This window comes from Prionailurus viverrinus, unplaced genomic scaffold, assembly GCF_022837055.1.
Source record: "Prionailurus viverrinus isolate Anna unplaced genomic scaffold, UM_Priviv_1.0 scaffold_71, whole genome shotgun sequence".
Taxonomy (NCBI): Eukaryota; Metazoa; Chordata; class Mammalia; order Carnivora; family Felidae; genus Prionailurus; species Prionailurus viverrinus.
This window is the reverse complement of record NW_025927633.1, coordinates 470,839-486,292: the sequence shown is the minus strand read 5'-3', so window position 1 is coordinate 486,292 and position 15,454 is coordinate 470,839.

Genomic DNA, 15,454 nt, shown 5'->3' with positions numbered 1-15,454 from the left:
TTCCCTGCTCAGAAAATCCCGGGCAAGTTCCGAGGGATCGGATATGCCAAATGGGTAGTGCTCCTGGTCGACCCGGGCCTCCACGCCCGGGGCTCTATCTTTCCATGGCGTATCAGGGCTGAAGCCTCTCCCTGTCAGTGACAGAAACGGGCCAGTGTTTCCCACACAGAGTCCAGACCTTGGGGTCTCAGCTAAGAAACTTACGGGGAAGGATGGAGAAGTGGGAGACACAGAATTCCAAGCAGCCCTACCAAGGACTATACTACAAGCCTAAAATCCCAAGGAGACATATGCCTGAATCCTGAAAAGCCAACAACCCTTCCTCTCCACTCCGGTACTCCCGGGTCAGGACCGAGGGATGCGAGACCCAGAATTCCAAACACCTGCTACGAGCCCCGGCCTCCAGGCCCTGAGTCATTACGATGGCTCACCATGGCTGGAGCCTGAGAGAAGGCAGTCACCCTGTACCTGAGAGAAAGATATCACAGAACACGAAACAGCCTCCAGACACTGGGGTCTCACCTCAGAAACTCCCCGGAAAGTTCCGAGGGATTGGAGACACAGAATGGGAAGTGCCCCGCTCGCCCCGGGCCTCCACGCCCGGGGCTACTCGCCATGGCTCACGAGGACTGAAGCCATTCCTGTACCTGAGAGAAGGGGTCACACAAACACAAACACCCTCCAGGCCCTGGGTTCCCTGCTCAGAAAATCCCGGGCAAGTTCCGAGGGATCGGATACGCCAAATGGGTAGTGCTCCTGGTCGACCCGGGCCTCCACGCCCGGGGCTCTATCTTTCCATGGCGCATCAGGGCTGAAGCCTCTCCCTGTCAGTGACAGAAACGGGCCAGTGTTTCCCACACAGAGTCCAGACCTTGGGGTCTCAGCTAAGAAACTTACGGGGAAGGATGGAGAAGTGGGAGACACAGAATTCCAAGTAGCCCTACCAGGGACTATACTACAAGCCTAAAATCCCAAGGAGACATATGCCTGAATCCTGAAAAGCCAACAACCCTTCCTCTCCACTCCGGTACTCCCGGGTCAGGACCGAGGGATGCGAGACCCAGAATCCCAAACACCTGCTACGAGCCCCGGCCTCCAGGCCCTGAGTCAGTACGATGGCTCACCATGGCTGGAGCCTGAGAGAAGGCAGTCACCCTGTACCTGAGAGAAAGGGGTCACAGAACCCGAAACAGCCTCCAGACACTGGGGTCTCAGCTCAGAAACTCCCCGGAAAGTTCCGAGGGATTGGAGACACAGAATGGGAAGTGCCCCGCTCGGCCCGCGCCTCCACGCCCGGGGCTACTCGCCATGGCTCACGCGGACTGAAGCCATTCCTGTACCTGAGAGAAGGGGTCACACAAACACAAACACCCTCCAGGCCCTGGGTTCCCTGCTCAGAAAATCCCGGGCAAGTTCCGAGGGATCGGATATGCCAAATGGGTAGTGCTCCTGGTCGACCCGGGCCTCCACGCCCGGGGCTCTATCTTACCATGGCGCATCAGGGCTGAAGCCTCTCCCTGTCAGTGACAGAAACGGGCCAGTGTTTCCCACACAGAGTCCAGACCTTGGGGTCTCAGCTAAGAAACTTACGGGGAATAATGGAGAAGTGGGAGACACAGAATTCCAAGTAGCCCTACCAGGGACTATACTACAAGCCTAAAATCCCAAGGAGACATATGCCTGAATCCTGAAAAGCCAACAACCCATCGTCTCCACTCCGGTACTCCCGGGTCAGGACCGAGGGATGCGAAACCCAGAATCCCAAACACCTGCTACGAGCCCCGGCCTCCAGGCCCTGAGTCATTACGATGGCTCACTATGGCTGGAGCCTGAGAGAAGGCAGTCACCCTGTACCTGAGAGAAAGGGGTCACAGAACCCGAAACAGCCTCCAGACACTGGGGTCTCAGCTCAGAAACTCCCCGGAAAGTTCCGAGGGATTGGAGACACAGAATGGGAAGTGCCCCGCTCCTCCAGGCCCGGGGCTGCTCGCCCCGGGCCTCCACGCCCGGGGCTGCTCGCCCCGGGCCTCCAGGCCCGGGGCTGCTCGCCCCGGGCCTCCACGCCCGGGGCTGCTCGCCCCGGGCCTCCACGCCCGGGGCTGCTCGCCCCGGGCCTCCACGCCCGGGGCTGCTCGCCATGGCTCACTATGACTGAAGCCGTTCCTGTACCTTAGAAAAGGGGTCACACAAACACAAACACCCTCCAGGCCCTGGGTTCCCTGCTCAGAAAATCCCGGGCAAGTTCCGAGGGATCGGATTCGCCAAATGGGTAGTGCTCCTGGTCGACCTGGGCCTCCACGCCCGGGGCTCTATCTTTCCATGGCGCATCAGGGCTGAAGCCTCTCCCTGTCAGTGACAGAAACGGGCCAGTGTTTCCCACACAGAGTCCAGACCTAGGGGTCTCAGCTAAGAAACTTACTGGGAAGGATGGAGAAGTGGGAGACACGGAATTCCAAGCAGCCCTACCAGGGACTATACTACAAGCCTAAAATCCCAAGGAGACATCTGCCTGAATCCTGAAAAGCCAACAACCCTTCCTCTCCACTCCGGTACTCCCGGGTCAGGACCGAGGGATGCGAGACCCAGAATCCCAAACACCTGCTACGAGCCCCGGCCTCCAGGCCCTGAGTCATTACGATGGCTCACCATGGCTGGAGCCTGAGAGAAGGCAGTCACCCTGTACCTGAGAGAAAGGGGTCACAGAACCCGAAACAGCCTCCAGACACTGGGGTCTCAGCTCAGAAACTCCCCGGAAAGTTCCGAGGGATTGGAGACACAGAATGGGAAGTGCCCCGCGCCTCCAGGCCCGGGGCTGCTCGCCCCGCGCCTCCAGGCCCGGGGCTGCTCGCCCCGCGCCTCCAGGCCCGGGGCTGCTCGCCCCGGGCCTCCACGCCCGGGGCTGCTCGCCCCGGGCCTCCACGCCCGGGGCTGCTCGCCCCGGGCCTCCACGCCCGGGGCTGCTCGCCCCGGGCCTCCACGCCCGGGGCTGCTCGCCCCGGGCCTCCACGCCCGGGGCTGCTCGCCCCGGGCCTCCACGCCCGGGGCTGCTCGCCCCGGGCCTCCACGCCCGGGGCTGCTCGCCCCGGGCCTCCACGCCCGGGGCTGCTCGCCATGGCTCACTATGACTGAAGCCGTTCCTGTACCTTAGAAAAGGGGTCACACAAACACAAACACCCTCCAGGCCCTGGGTTCCCTGCTCAGAAAATCCCGGGCAAGTTCCGAGGGATCGGATATGCCAAATGGGTAGTGCTCCTGGTCGACCCGGGCCTCCACGCCCGGGGCTCTATCTTTCCATGGCGTATCAGGGCTGAAGCCTCTCCCTGTCAGTGACAGAAACGGGCCAGTGTTTCCCACAGAGAGTCCAGACCTTGGGGTCTCAGCTAAGAAACTTACGGGGAAGGATGGAGAAGTGGGAGACACAGAATTCCAAGCAGCCCTACCAGGGACTATACTACAAGCCTAAAATCCCAAGGAGACATATGCCTGAATCCTGAAAAGCCAACAACCCTTCCTCTCCACTCCGGTACTCCCGGGTCAGGAACGAGGGATGCGAGACCCAGAATTCCAAACACCTGCTACGAGCCCCGGCCTCCAGGCCCTGAGTCATTACGATGGCTCACCATGGCTGGAGCCTGAGAGAAGGCAGTCACCCTGTACCTGAGAGAAAGGTATCACAGAACCCGAAACAGCCTCCAGACACTGGGGTCTCAGCTCAGAAACTCCCCGGAAAGTTCCGAGGGATTGGAGACACAGAATGGGAAGTGCCCCGCTCGGCCCGGGCCTCCACGCCCGGGGCTACTCGCCATGGCTCACGAGGACTGAAGCCATTCCTGTACCTGAGAGAAGGGGTCACACAAACACAAACACCCTCCAGGCCCTGGGTTCCCTGCTCAGAAAATCCCGGGCAAGTTCCGAGGGATCGGATATGCCAAATGGGTAGTGCTCCTGGTCGACCCGGGCCTCCACGCCCGGGGCTCTATCTTTCCATGGCGCATCAGGGCTGAAGCCTCTCCCTGTCAGTGACAGAAACGGGCCAGTGTTTCCCACACAGAGTCCAGACCTTGGGGTCTCAGCTAAGAAAGTTACGGGGAAGGATGGAGAAGTGGGAGACACAGAATTCCAAGCAGCCCTACCAGGGACTATACTACAAGCCTAAAATCCCAAGGAGACATATGCCTGAATCCTGAAAAGCCAACAACCCTTCCTCTCCACTCCGGTACTCCCGGGTCAGGACCGAGGGATGCGAGACCCAGAATCCCAAACACCTGCTACGAGCCCCGGCCTCCAGGCCCTGAGTCATTACGATGGCTCACCATGGCTGGAGCCTGAGAGAAGGCAGTCACCCTGTACCTGAGAGAAAGGGGTCACAGAACCCGAAACAGCCTCCAGACACTGGGGTCTCAGCTCAGAAACTCCCCGGAAAGTTCCGAGGGATTGGAGACACAGAATGGGAAGTGCCCCGCTCGGCCCGGGCCTCCACGCCCGGGGCTACTCGCCATGGCTCACGAGGACTGAAGCCATTCCTGTACCTGAGAGAAGGGGTCACACAAACACAAACACCCTCCAGGCCCTGGGTTCCCTGCTCAGAAAATCCCGGGCAAGTTCCGAGGGATCGGATATGCCAAATGGGTAGTGCTCCTGGTCGACCCGGGCCTCCACGCCCGGGGCTCTATCTTACCATGGCGCATCAGGGCTGAAGCCTCTCCCTGTCAGTGACAGAAACGGGCCAGTGTTTCCCACACAGAGTCCAGACCTTGGGGTCTCAGCTAAGAAACTTACGGGGAATAATGGAGAAGTGGGAGACACAGAATTCCAAGTAGCCCTACCAGGGACTATACTACAAGCCTAAAATCCCAAGGAGACATATGCCTGAATCCTGAAAAGCCAACAACCCATCGTCTCCACTCCGGTACTCCCGGGTCAGGACCGAGGGATGCGAAACCCAGAATCCCAAACACCTGCTACGAGCCCCGGCCTCCAGGCCCTGAGTCATTACGATGGCTCACCATGGCTGGAGCTGAGAGAAGGCAGTCACCCTGTACCTGAGAGAAAGGGGTCACAGAACCCGAAACAGCCTCCAGACACTGGGGTCTCAGCTCAGAAACTCCCCGGAAAGTTCCGAGGGATTGGAGACACAGAATGGGAAGTGCCCCGGGCCTCCACGCCCGGGGCTGCTCGCCCCGGGCCTCCAGGCCCGGGGCTGCTCGCCCCGGGCCTCCAGGCCCGGGGCTGCTCGCCCCGGGCCTCCAGGCCCGGGGCTGCTCGCCCCGGGCCTCCAGGCCCGGGGCTGCTCGCCCCGGGCCTCCAGGCCCGGGGCTGCTCGCCCCGGGCCTCCACGCCCGGGGCTGCTCGCCCCGGGCCTCCACGCCCGGGGCTGCTCGCCCCGGGCCTCCACGCCCTGGGCTGCTCGCCCCGGGCCTCCACGCCCGGGGCTGCTCGCCCCGGGCCTCCACGCCCGGGGCTGCTCGCCCCGGGCCTCCACGCCCGGGGCTGCTCGCCCCGGGCCTCCACGCCCGGGGCTGCTCGCCCCGGGCCTCCACGCCCGGGGCTGCTCGCCCCGGGCCTCCACGCCCGGGGCTGCTCGCCCCGGGCCTCCACGCCCGGGGCTGCTCGCCCCGGGCCTCCACGCCCGGGGCTGCTCGCCCCGGGCCTCCACGCCCGGGGCTGCTCGCCATGGCTCACTATGACTGAAGCCGTTCCTGTACCTTAGAAAAGGGGTCACACAAACACAAACACCCTCCAGGCCCTGGGTTCCCTGCTCAGAAAATCCCGGGCAAGTTCCGAGGGATCGGATATGACAAATGGGTAGTGCTCCTGGTCGACCCGGGCCTCCACGCCCGGGGCTCTATCTTTCCATGGCGCATCAGGGCTGAAGCCTCTCCCTGTCAGTGACAGAAACGGGCCAGTGTTTCCCACACAGAGTCCAGACCTTGGGGTCTCAGCTAAGAAACTTACGGGGAAGGATGGAGAAGTGGGAGACACAGAATTCCAAGCAGCCCTACCAGGGACTATACTACAAGCCTAAAATCCCAAGGAGACATATGCCTGAATCCTGAAAAGCCAACAACCCTTCCTCTCCACTCCGGTACTCCCGGGTCACGACCGAGGGATGCGAGACCCAGAATTCCAAACACCTGCTACGAGCCCCGGCCTCCAGGCCCTGAGTCATTACGATGGCTCACCATGGCTGGAGCCTGAGAGAAGGCAGTCACCCTGTACCTGAGAGAAAGGTATCACAGAACCCGAAACAGCCTCCAGACACTGGGGTCTCAGCTCAGAAACTCCCCGGAAAGTTCCGAGGGATTGGAGACACAGAATGGGAAGTGCCCCGCTCGGCCCGGGCCTCCACGCCCGGGGCTACTCGCCATGGCTCACGAGGACTGAAGCCATTCCTGTACCTGAGAGAAGGGGTCACACAAACACAAACACCCTCCAGGCCCTGGGTTCCCTGCTCAGAAAATCCCGGGCAAGTTCCGAGGGATCGGATATGCCAAATGGGTAGTGCTCCTGGTCGACCCGGGCCTCCACGCCCGGGGCTCTAGCTTTCCATGGCGCATCAGGGCTGAAGCCTCTCCCTGTCAGTGACAGAAACGGGCCAGTGTTTCCCACACAGAGTCCAGACCTTGGGGTCTCAGCTAAGAAAGTTACGGGGAAGGATGGAGAAGTGGGAGACACAGAATTCCAAGCAGCCCTACCAGGGACTATACTACAAGCCTAAAATCCCAAGGAGACATATGCCTGAATCCTGAAAAGCCAACAACCCTTCCTCTCCACTCCGGTACTCCCGGGTCAGGACCGAGGGATGCGAGACCCAGAATCCCAAACACCTGCTACGAGCCCCGGCCTCCAGGCCCTGAGTCATTACGATGGCTCACCATGGCTGGAGCCTGAGAGAAGGCAGTCACCCTGTACCTGAGAGAAAGGGGTCACAGAACCCGAAACAGCCTCCAGACACTGGGGTCTCAGCTCAGAAACTCCCCGGAAAGTTCCGAGGGATTGGAGACACAGAATGGGAAGTGCCCCGCTCGGCCCGGGCCTCCACGCCCGGGGCTACTCGCCATGGCTCACGAGGACTGAAGCCATTCCTGTACCTGAGAGAAGGGGTCACACAAACACAAACACCCTCCAGGCCCTGGGTTCCCTGCTCAGAAAATCCCGGGCAAGTTCCGAGGGATCGGATATGCCAAATGGGTAGTGCTCCTGGTCGACCCGGGCCTCCACGCCCGGGGCTCTATCTTACCATGGCGCATCAGGGCTGAAGCCTCTCCCTGTCAGTGACAGAAACGGGCCAGTGTTTCCCACACAGAGTCCAGACCTTGGGGTCTCAGCTAAGAAACTTACGGGGAATAATGGAGAAGTGGGAGACACAGAATTCCAAGTAGCCCTACCAGGGACTATACTACAAGCCTAAAATCCCAAGGAGACATATGCCTGAATCCTGAAAAGCCAACAACCCATCGTCTCCACTCCGGTACTCCCGGGTCAGGACCGAGGGATGCGAAACCCAGAATCCCAAACACCTGCTACGAGCCCCGGCCTCCAGGCCCTGAGTCATTACGATGGCTCACTATGGCTGGAGCCTGAGAGAAGGCAGTCACCCTGTACCTGAGAGAAAGGGGTCACAGAACCCGAAACAGCCTCCAGACACTGGGGTCTCAGCTCAGAAACTCCCCGGAACGTTCCGAGGGATTGGAGACACAGAATGGGAAGTGCCCCGCTCCTCCAGGCCCGGGGCTGCTCGCCCCGGGCCTCCACGCCCGGGGCTGCTCGCCCCGGGCCTCCACGCCCGGGGCTGCTCGCCCCGGGCCTCCACGCCCGGGGCTGCTCGCCCCGGGCCTCCACGCCCGGGGCTGCTCGCCCCGGGCCTCCACGCCCGGGGCTGCTCGCCCCGGGCCTCCACGCCCGGGGCTGCTCGCCATGGCTCACTATGACTGAAGCCGTTCCTGTACCTTAGAAAAGGGGTCACACAAACACAAACACCCTCCAGGCCCTGGGTTCCCTGCTCAGAAAATCCCGGGCAAGTTCCGAGGGATCGGATTCGCCAAATGGGTAGTGCTCCTGGTCGACCTGGGCCTCCACGCCCGGGGCTCTATCTTTCCATGGCGCATCAGGGCTGAAGCCTCTCCCTGTCAGTGACAGAAACGGGCCAGTGTTTCCCACACAGAGTCCAGACCTTGGGGTCTCAGCTAAGAAACTTACTGGGAAGGATGGAGAAGTGGGAGACACGGAATTCCAAGCAGCCCTACCAGGGACTATACTACAAGCCTAAAATCCCAAGGAGACATCTGCCTGAATCCTGAAAAGCCAACAACCCTTCCTCTCCACTCCGGTACTCCCGGGTCAGGACCGAGGGATGCGAGACCCAGAATCCCAAACACCTGCTACGAGCCCCGGTCTCCAGGCCCTGAGTCATTACGATGGCTCACCATGGCTGGAGCCTGAGAGAAGGCAGTCACCCTGTACCTGAGAGAAAGGGGTCACAGAACCCGAAACAGCCTCCAGACACTGGGGTCTCAGCTCAGAAACTCCCCGGAAAGTTCCGAGGGATTGGAGACACAGAATGGGAAGTGCCCCGCGCCTCCAGGCCCGGGGCTGCTCGCCCCGCGCCTCCAGGCCCGGGGCTGCTCGCCCCGCGCCTCCAGGCCCGGGGCTGCTCGCCCCGGGCCTCCAGGCCCGGGGCTGCTCGCCCCGGGCCTCCAGGCCCGGGGCTGCTCGCCCCGGGCCTCCAGGCCCGGGGCTGCTCGGCCCGGGCCTCCACGCCCGGGGCTGCTCGCCCCGGGCCTCCACGCCCGGGGCTGCTCGCCCCGGGCCTCCACGCCCGGGGCTGCTCGCCCCGGGCCTCCACGCCCGGGGCTGCTCGCCCCGGGCCTCCACGCCCGGGGCTGCTCGCCCCGGGCCTCCACGCCCGGGGCTGCTCGCCCCGGGCCTCCACGCCCGGGGCTGCTCGCCATTGCTCACTATGACTGAAGCCGTTCCTGTACCTTAGAAAAGGGGTCACACAAACACAAACACCCTCCAGGCCCTGGGTTCCCTGCTCAGAAAATCCCGGGCAAGTTCCGAGGGATCAGATATGCCAAATGGGTAGTGCTCCTTGTCGACCCTGGCCTCCACGCCCGGGGCTCTATCTTTCCATGGCGCATCAGGGCTGAAGCCTCTCCCTGTCAGTGACAGAAACGGGCCAGTGTTTCCCACACAGAGTCCAGACCTTGGGGTCTCAGCTAAGAAACTTACGGGGAAGGATGGAGAAGTGGGAGACACAGAATTCCAAGCAGCCCTACCAGGGACTATACTACAAGCCTAAAATCCCAAGGAGACATATGCCTGAATCCTGAAAAGCCAACAACCCTTCCTCTCCACTCCGGTACTCCCGGGTCAGGACCGAGGGATGCGAGACCCAGAATTCCAAACACCTGCTACGAGCCCCGGCCTCCAGGCCCTGAGTCATTACGATGGCTCACCATGGCTGGAGCCTGAGAGAAGGCAGTCACCCTGTACCTGAGAGAAAGGGGTCACAGAACCCGAAACAGCCTCCAGACACTGGGGTCTCAGCTCAGAAACTCCCCGGAAAGTTCCGAGGGATTGGAGACACAGAATGGGAAGTGCCCCGCTCCTCCAGGCCCGGGGCTGCTCGCCGCGGGCCTCCAGGCCCGGGGCTGCTCGCCCCGGGCCTCCACGCCCGGGGCTGCTCGCCCCGGGCCTCCACGCCCGGGGCTGCTCGCCCCGGGCCTCCACGCCCGGGGCTGCTCGCCATGGCTCACTATGACTGAAGCCGTTCCTGTACCTTAGAAAAGGGGTCACACAAACACAAACACCCTCCAGGCCCTGGGTTCCCTGCTCAGAAAATCCCGGGCAAGTTCCGAGGGATCGGATATGCCAAATGGGTAGTGCTCCTGGTCGACCCGGGCCTCCACGCCCGGGGCTCTATCTTTCCATGGCGCATTAGGGCTGAAGCCTCTCCCTGTCAGTGACAGAAACGGGCCAGTGTTTCCCACAGAGAGTCCAGACCTTGGGGTCTCAGCTAAGAAACTTACGGGGAAGGATGGAGAAGTGGGAGACACAGAATTCCAAGCAGCCCTACCAGGGACTATACTACAAGCCTAAAATCCCAAGGAGACATATGCCTGAATCCTGAAAAGCCAACAACCCTTCCTCTCCACTCCGGTACTCCCGGGTCAGGACCGAGGGATGCGAGACCCAGAATTCCAAACACCTGCTACGAGCCCCGGCCTCCAGGCCCTGAGTCATTACGATGGCTCACCATGGCTGGAGCCTGAGAGAAGGCAGTCACCCTGTACCTGAGAGAAAGGTATCACAGAACCCGAAACAGCCTCCAGACACTGGGGTCTCAGCTAAGAAACTCCCCGGAAAGTTCCGAGGGATTGGAGACACAGAATGGGAAGTGCCCCGCTCGCCCCGGGCCTCCACGCCCGGGGCTACTCGCCATGGCTCACGAGGACTGAAGCCATTCCTGTACCTGAGAGAAGGGGTCACACAAACACAAACACCCTCCAGGCCCTGGGGTCCCTGCTCAGAAAATCCCGGGCAAGTTCCGAGGGATCGGATATGCCAAATGGGTAGTGCTCCTGGTCGACCCGGGCCTCCACGCCCGGGGCTCTATCTTTCCATGGCGCATCAGGGCTGAAGCCTCTCCCTGTCAGTGACAGAAACGGGCCAGTGTTTCCCACACAGAGTCCAGACCTTGGGGTCTCAGCTAAGAAACTTACGGGGAAGGATGGAGAAGTGGGAGACACAGAATTCCAAGCAGCCCTACCAGGGACTATACTACAAGCCTAAAATCCCAAGGAGACATATGCCTGAATCCTGAAAAGCCAACAACCCTTCCTCTCCACTCCGGTACTCCCGGGTCAGGACCGAGGGATGCGAGACCCAGAATCCCAAACACCTGCTACGAGCCCCGGCCTCCAGGCCCAGAGTCATTACGATGGCTCACCATGGTTGGAGCCTGAGAGAAGGCAGTCACCCTGTACCTGAGAGAAAGAAGTCACAGAACCCGAAACAGCCTCCAGACACTGGGGTCCCAGCTCAGAAACTCCCCGGAAAGTTCCGAGGGATTGGAGACACAGAATGGGAAGTGCCCTGCTCGCCCCGGGCCTCCAGGCCCGGGGCTGCTCGCCCCGGGCCTCCACGCCCGGGGCTGCTCGCCCCGGGCCTCCACGCCCGGGGCTGCTCGCCCCGGGCCTCCACGCCCGGGGCTGCTCGCCCCGGGCCTCCACGCCCGGGGCTGCTCGCCCCGGGCCTCCACGCCCGGGGCTGCTCGCCCCGGGCCTCCACGCCCGGGGCTGCTCGCCCCGGGCCTCCACGCCCGGGGCTGCTCGCCCCGGGCCTCCACGCCCGGGGCTGCTCGCCCCGGGCCTCCACGCCCGGGGCTGCTCGCCCCGGGCCTCCACGCCCGGGGCTGCTCGCCCCGGGCCTCCACGCCCGGGGCTGCACGCCCCGGGCCTCCACGCCCGGGGCTGCTCGCCCCGGGCCTCCACGCCCGGGGCTGCTCGCCATGGCTCACTATGACTGAAGCCGTTCCTGTACCTTAGAACAGGGGTCACACAAACACAAACACCCTCCAGGCCCTGGGTTCCCTGCTCAGAAAATCCCGGGCAAGTTCCCAGGGATCGGATATGCCAAATGGGTAGTGCTCCTGGTCGACCCGGGCCTCCACGCCCGGGGCTCTATCTTTCCATGGCGCATCAGGGCTGAAGCCTCTCCCTGTCAGTGACAGAAACGGGCCAGTGTTTCCCACACAGAGTCCAGACCTTGGGGTCTCAGCTAAGAAACTTACGGGGAAGGATGGAGAAGTGGGAGACACAGAATTCCAAGCAGCCCTACCAGGGACTATACTACAAGCCTAAAATCCCAAGGAGACATATGCCTGAATCCTGAAAAGCCAAAACCCTTCCTCTCCACTCCGGTACTCCCGGGTCACGACCGAGGGATGCGAGACCCAGAATTCCAAACACCTGCTACGAGCCCCGGCCTCCAGGCCCTGAGTCATTACGATGGCTCACCATGGCTGGAGCCTGAGAGAAGGCAGTCACCCTGTACCTGAGAGAAAGGTATCACAGAACCCGAAACAGCCTCCAGACACTGGGGTCTCAGCTCAGAAACTCCCCGGAAAGTTCCGAGGGATTGGAGACACAGAATGGGAAGTGCCCCGCTCGCCCCGGGCCTCCACGCCCGGGGCTACTCGCCATGGCTCACGAGGACTGAAGCCATTCCTGTACCTGAGAGAAGGGGTCACACAAACACAAACACCCTCCAGGCCCTGGGTTCCCTGCTCAGAAAATCCCGGGCAAGTTCCGAGGGATCGGATATGCCAAATGGGTAGTGCTCCTGGTCGACCCGGGCCTCCACGCCCGGGGCTCTATCTTACCATGGCGCATCAGGGCTGAAGCCTCTCCCTGTCAGTGACAGAAACGGGCCAGTGTTTCCCACACAGAGTCCAGACCTTGGGGTCTCAGCTAAGAAACTTACGGGGAATAATGGAGAAGTGGGAGACACAGAATTCCAAGTAGCCCTACCAGGGACTATACTACCAGCCTAAAATCCCAAGGAGACATATGCCTGAATCCTGAAAAGCCAACAACCCATCGTCTCCACTCCGGTACTCCCGGGTCAGGACCGAGGGATGCGAAACCCAGAATCCCAAACACCTGCTACGAGCCCCGGCCTCCAGGCCCTGAGTCATTACCATGGCTCACCATGGCTGGAGCCTGAGAGAAGGCAGTCACCCTGTACCTGAGAGAAAGGGGTCACAGAACCCGAAACAGCCTCCAGACACTGGGGTCTCAGCTCAGAAACTCCCCGGAAAGTTCCGAGGGATTGGAGACACAGAATGGGAAGTGCCCCGCTCCTCCAGGCCCGGGGCTGCTCGCCGCGGGCCTCCAGGCCCGGGGCTGCTCGCCGCGGGCCTCCAGGCCCGGGGCTGCTCGCCGCGGGCCTCCAGGCCCGGGGCTGCTCGCCGCGGGCCTCCAGGCCCGGGGCTGCTCGCCGCGGGCCTCCAGGCCCGGGGCTGCTCGCCGCGGGCCTCCAGGCCCTGGGCTGCTCGCCGAGGGCCTCCAGGCCCGGGGCTGCTCGCCGCGGGCCTCCAGGCCCGGGGCTGCTCGCCGCGGGCCTCCAGGCCCGGGGCTGCTCGCCGCGGGCCTCCAGGCCCGGGGCTGCTCGCCCCGGGCCTCCAGGCCCGGGGCTGCTCGCCCCGGGCCTCCACGCCCGGGGCTGCTCGCCCCGGGCCTCCACGCCCGGGGCTGCTCGCCCCGGGCCTCCAGGCCCGGGGCTGCTCGCCCCGGGCCTCCACGCCCGGGGCTGCTCGCCCCGGGCCTCCAGGCCCGGGGCTGCTCGACCCGGGCCTCCACGCCCGGGGCTGCTCGCCCCGGGCCTCCACGCCCGGGGCTGCTCGCCCCGGGCCTCCAGGCCCGGGGCTGCTCGCCCCGGGCCTCCACGCCCGGGGCTGCTCGCCCCGGGCCTCCAGGCCCGGGGCTGCTCGCCATGGCTCACTATGACTGAAGCCGTTCCTGTACCTTAGAAAAGGGGTCACACAAACACAAACACCCTCCAGGCCCTGGGTTCCCTGCTCAGAAAATCCCGGGCAAGTTTCGAGGGATCGGATATGCCAAATGGGTAGTGCTCCTGGTCGACCCGGGCCTCCACGCCCGGGGCTCTATCTTTCCATGGCGTATCAGGGCTGAAGCCTCTCCCTGTCAGTGACAGAAACGGGCCAGTGTTTCCCACACAGAGTCCAGACCTTGGGGTCTCAGGTAAGAAACTTACGGGGAAGGATGGAGAAGTGGGAGACACAGAATTCCAAGCAGCCCTACCAAGGACTATACTACAAGCCTAAAATCCCAAGGAGACATATGCCTGAATCCTGAAAAGCCAACAACCCTTCCTCTCCACTCCGGTACTCCCGGGTCAGGACCGAGGGATGCGAGACCCAGAATTCCAAACACCTGCTACGAGCCCCGGCCTCCAGGCCCTGAGTCATTACGATGGCTCACCATGGCTGGAGCCTGAGAGAAGGCAGTCACCCTGTACCTGAGAGAAAGGTATCACAGAACACGAAACAGCCTCCAGACACTGGGGTCTCACCTCAGAAACTCCCCGGAAAGTTCCGAGGGATTGGAGACACAGAATGGGAAGTGCCCCGCTCGCCCCGGGCCTCCACGCCCGGGGCTACTCGCCATGGCTCACGAGGACTGAAGCCATTCCTGTACCTGAGAGAAGGGGTCACACAAACACAAACACCCTCCAGGCCCTGGGTTCCCTGCTCAGAAAATCCCGGGCAAGTTCCGAGGGATCGGATACGCCAAATGGGTAGTGCTCCTGGTCGACCCGGGCCTCCACGCCCGGGGCTCTATCTTTCCATGGCGCATCAGGGCTGAAGCCTCTCCCTGTCAGTGACAGAAACGGGCCAGTGTTTCCCACACAGAGTCCAGACCTTGGGGTCTCAGCTAAGAAACTTACGGGGAAGGATGGAGAAGTGGGAGACACAGAATTCCAAGTAGCCCTACCAGGGACTATACTACAAGCCTAAAATCCCAAGGAGACATATGCCTGAATCCTGAAAAGCCAACAACCCTTCCTCTCCACTCCGGTACTCCCGGGTCAGGACCGAGGGATGCGAGACCCAGAATCCCAAACACCTGCTACGAGCCCCGGCCTCCAGGCCCTGAGTCAGTACGATGGCTCACCATGGCTGGAGCCTGAGAGAAGGCAGTCACCCTGTACCTGAGAGAAAGGGGTCACAGAACCCGAAACAGCCTCCAGACACTGGGGTCTCAGCTCAGAAACTCCCCGGAAAGTTCCGAGGGATTGGAGACACAGAATGGGAAGTGCCCCGCTCGGCCCGGGCCTCCACGCCCGGGGCTACTCGCCATGGCTCACGAGGACTGAAGCCATTCCTGTACCTGAGAGAAGGGGTCACACAAACACAAACACCCTCCAGGCCCTGGGTTCCCTGCTCAGAAAATCCCGGGCAAGTTCCGAGGGATCGGATATGCCAAATGGGTAGTGCTCCTGGTCGACCCGGGCCTCCACGCCCGGGGCTCTATCTTACCATGGCGCATCAGGGCTGAAGCCTCTCCCTGTCAGTGACAGAAACGGGCCAGTGTTTCCCACACAGAGTCCAGACCTTGGGGTCTCAACTAAGAAACTTACGGGGAATAATGGAGAAGTGGGAGACACAGAATTCCAAGTAGCCCTACCAGGGACTATACTACAAGCCTAAAATCCCAAGGAGACATATGCCTGAATCCTGAAAAGCCAACAACCCTTCCTCTCCACTCCGGTACTCCCGGGTCAGGACCGAGGGATGCGAGACCCAGAATCCCAAACACCTGCTACGAGCCCCGGCCTCCAGGCCCTGAGTCATTACGATGGCTCACCATGGCTGGAGCCTGAGAGAAGGCAGTCACCCTGTACCTGAGAGAAAGGGGTCACAGAACCC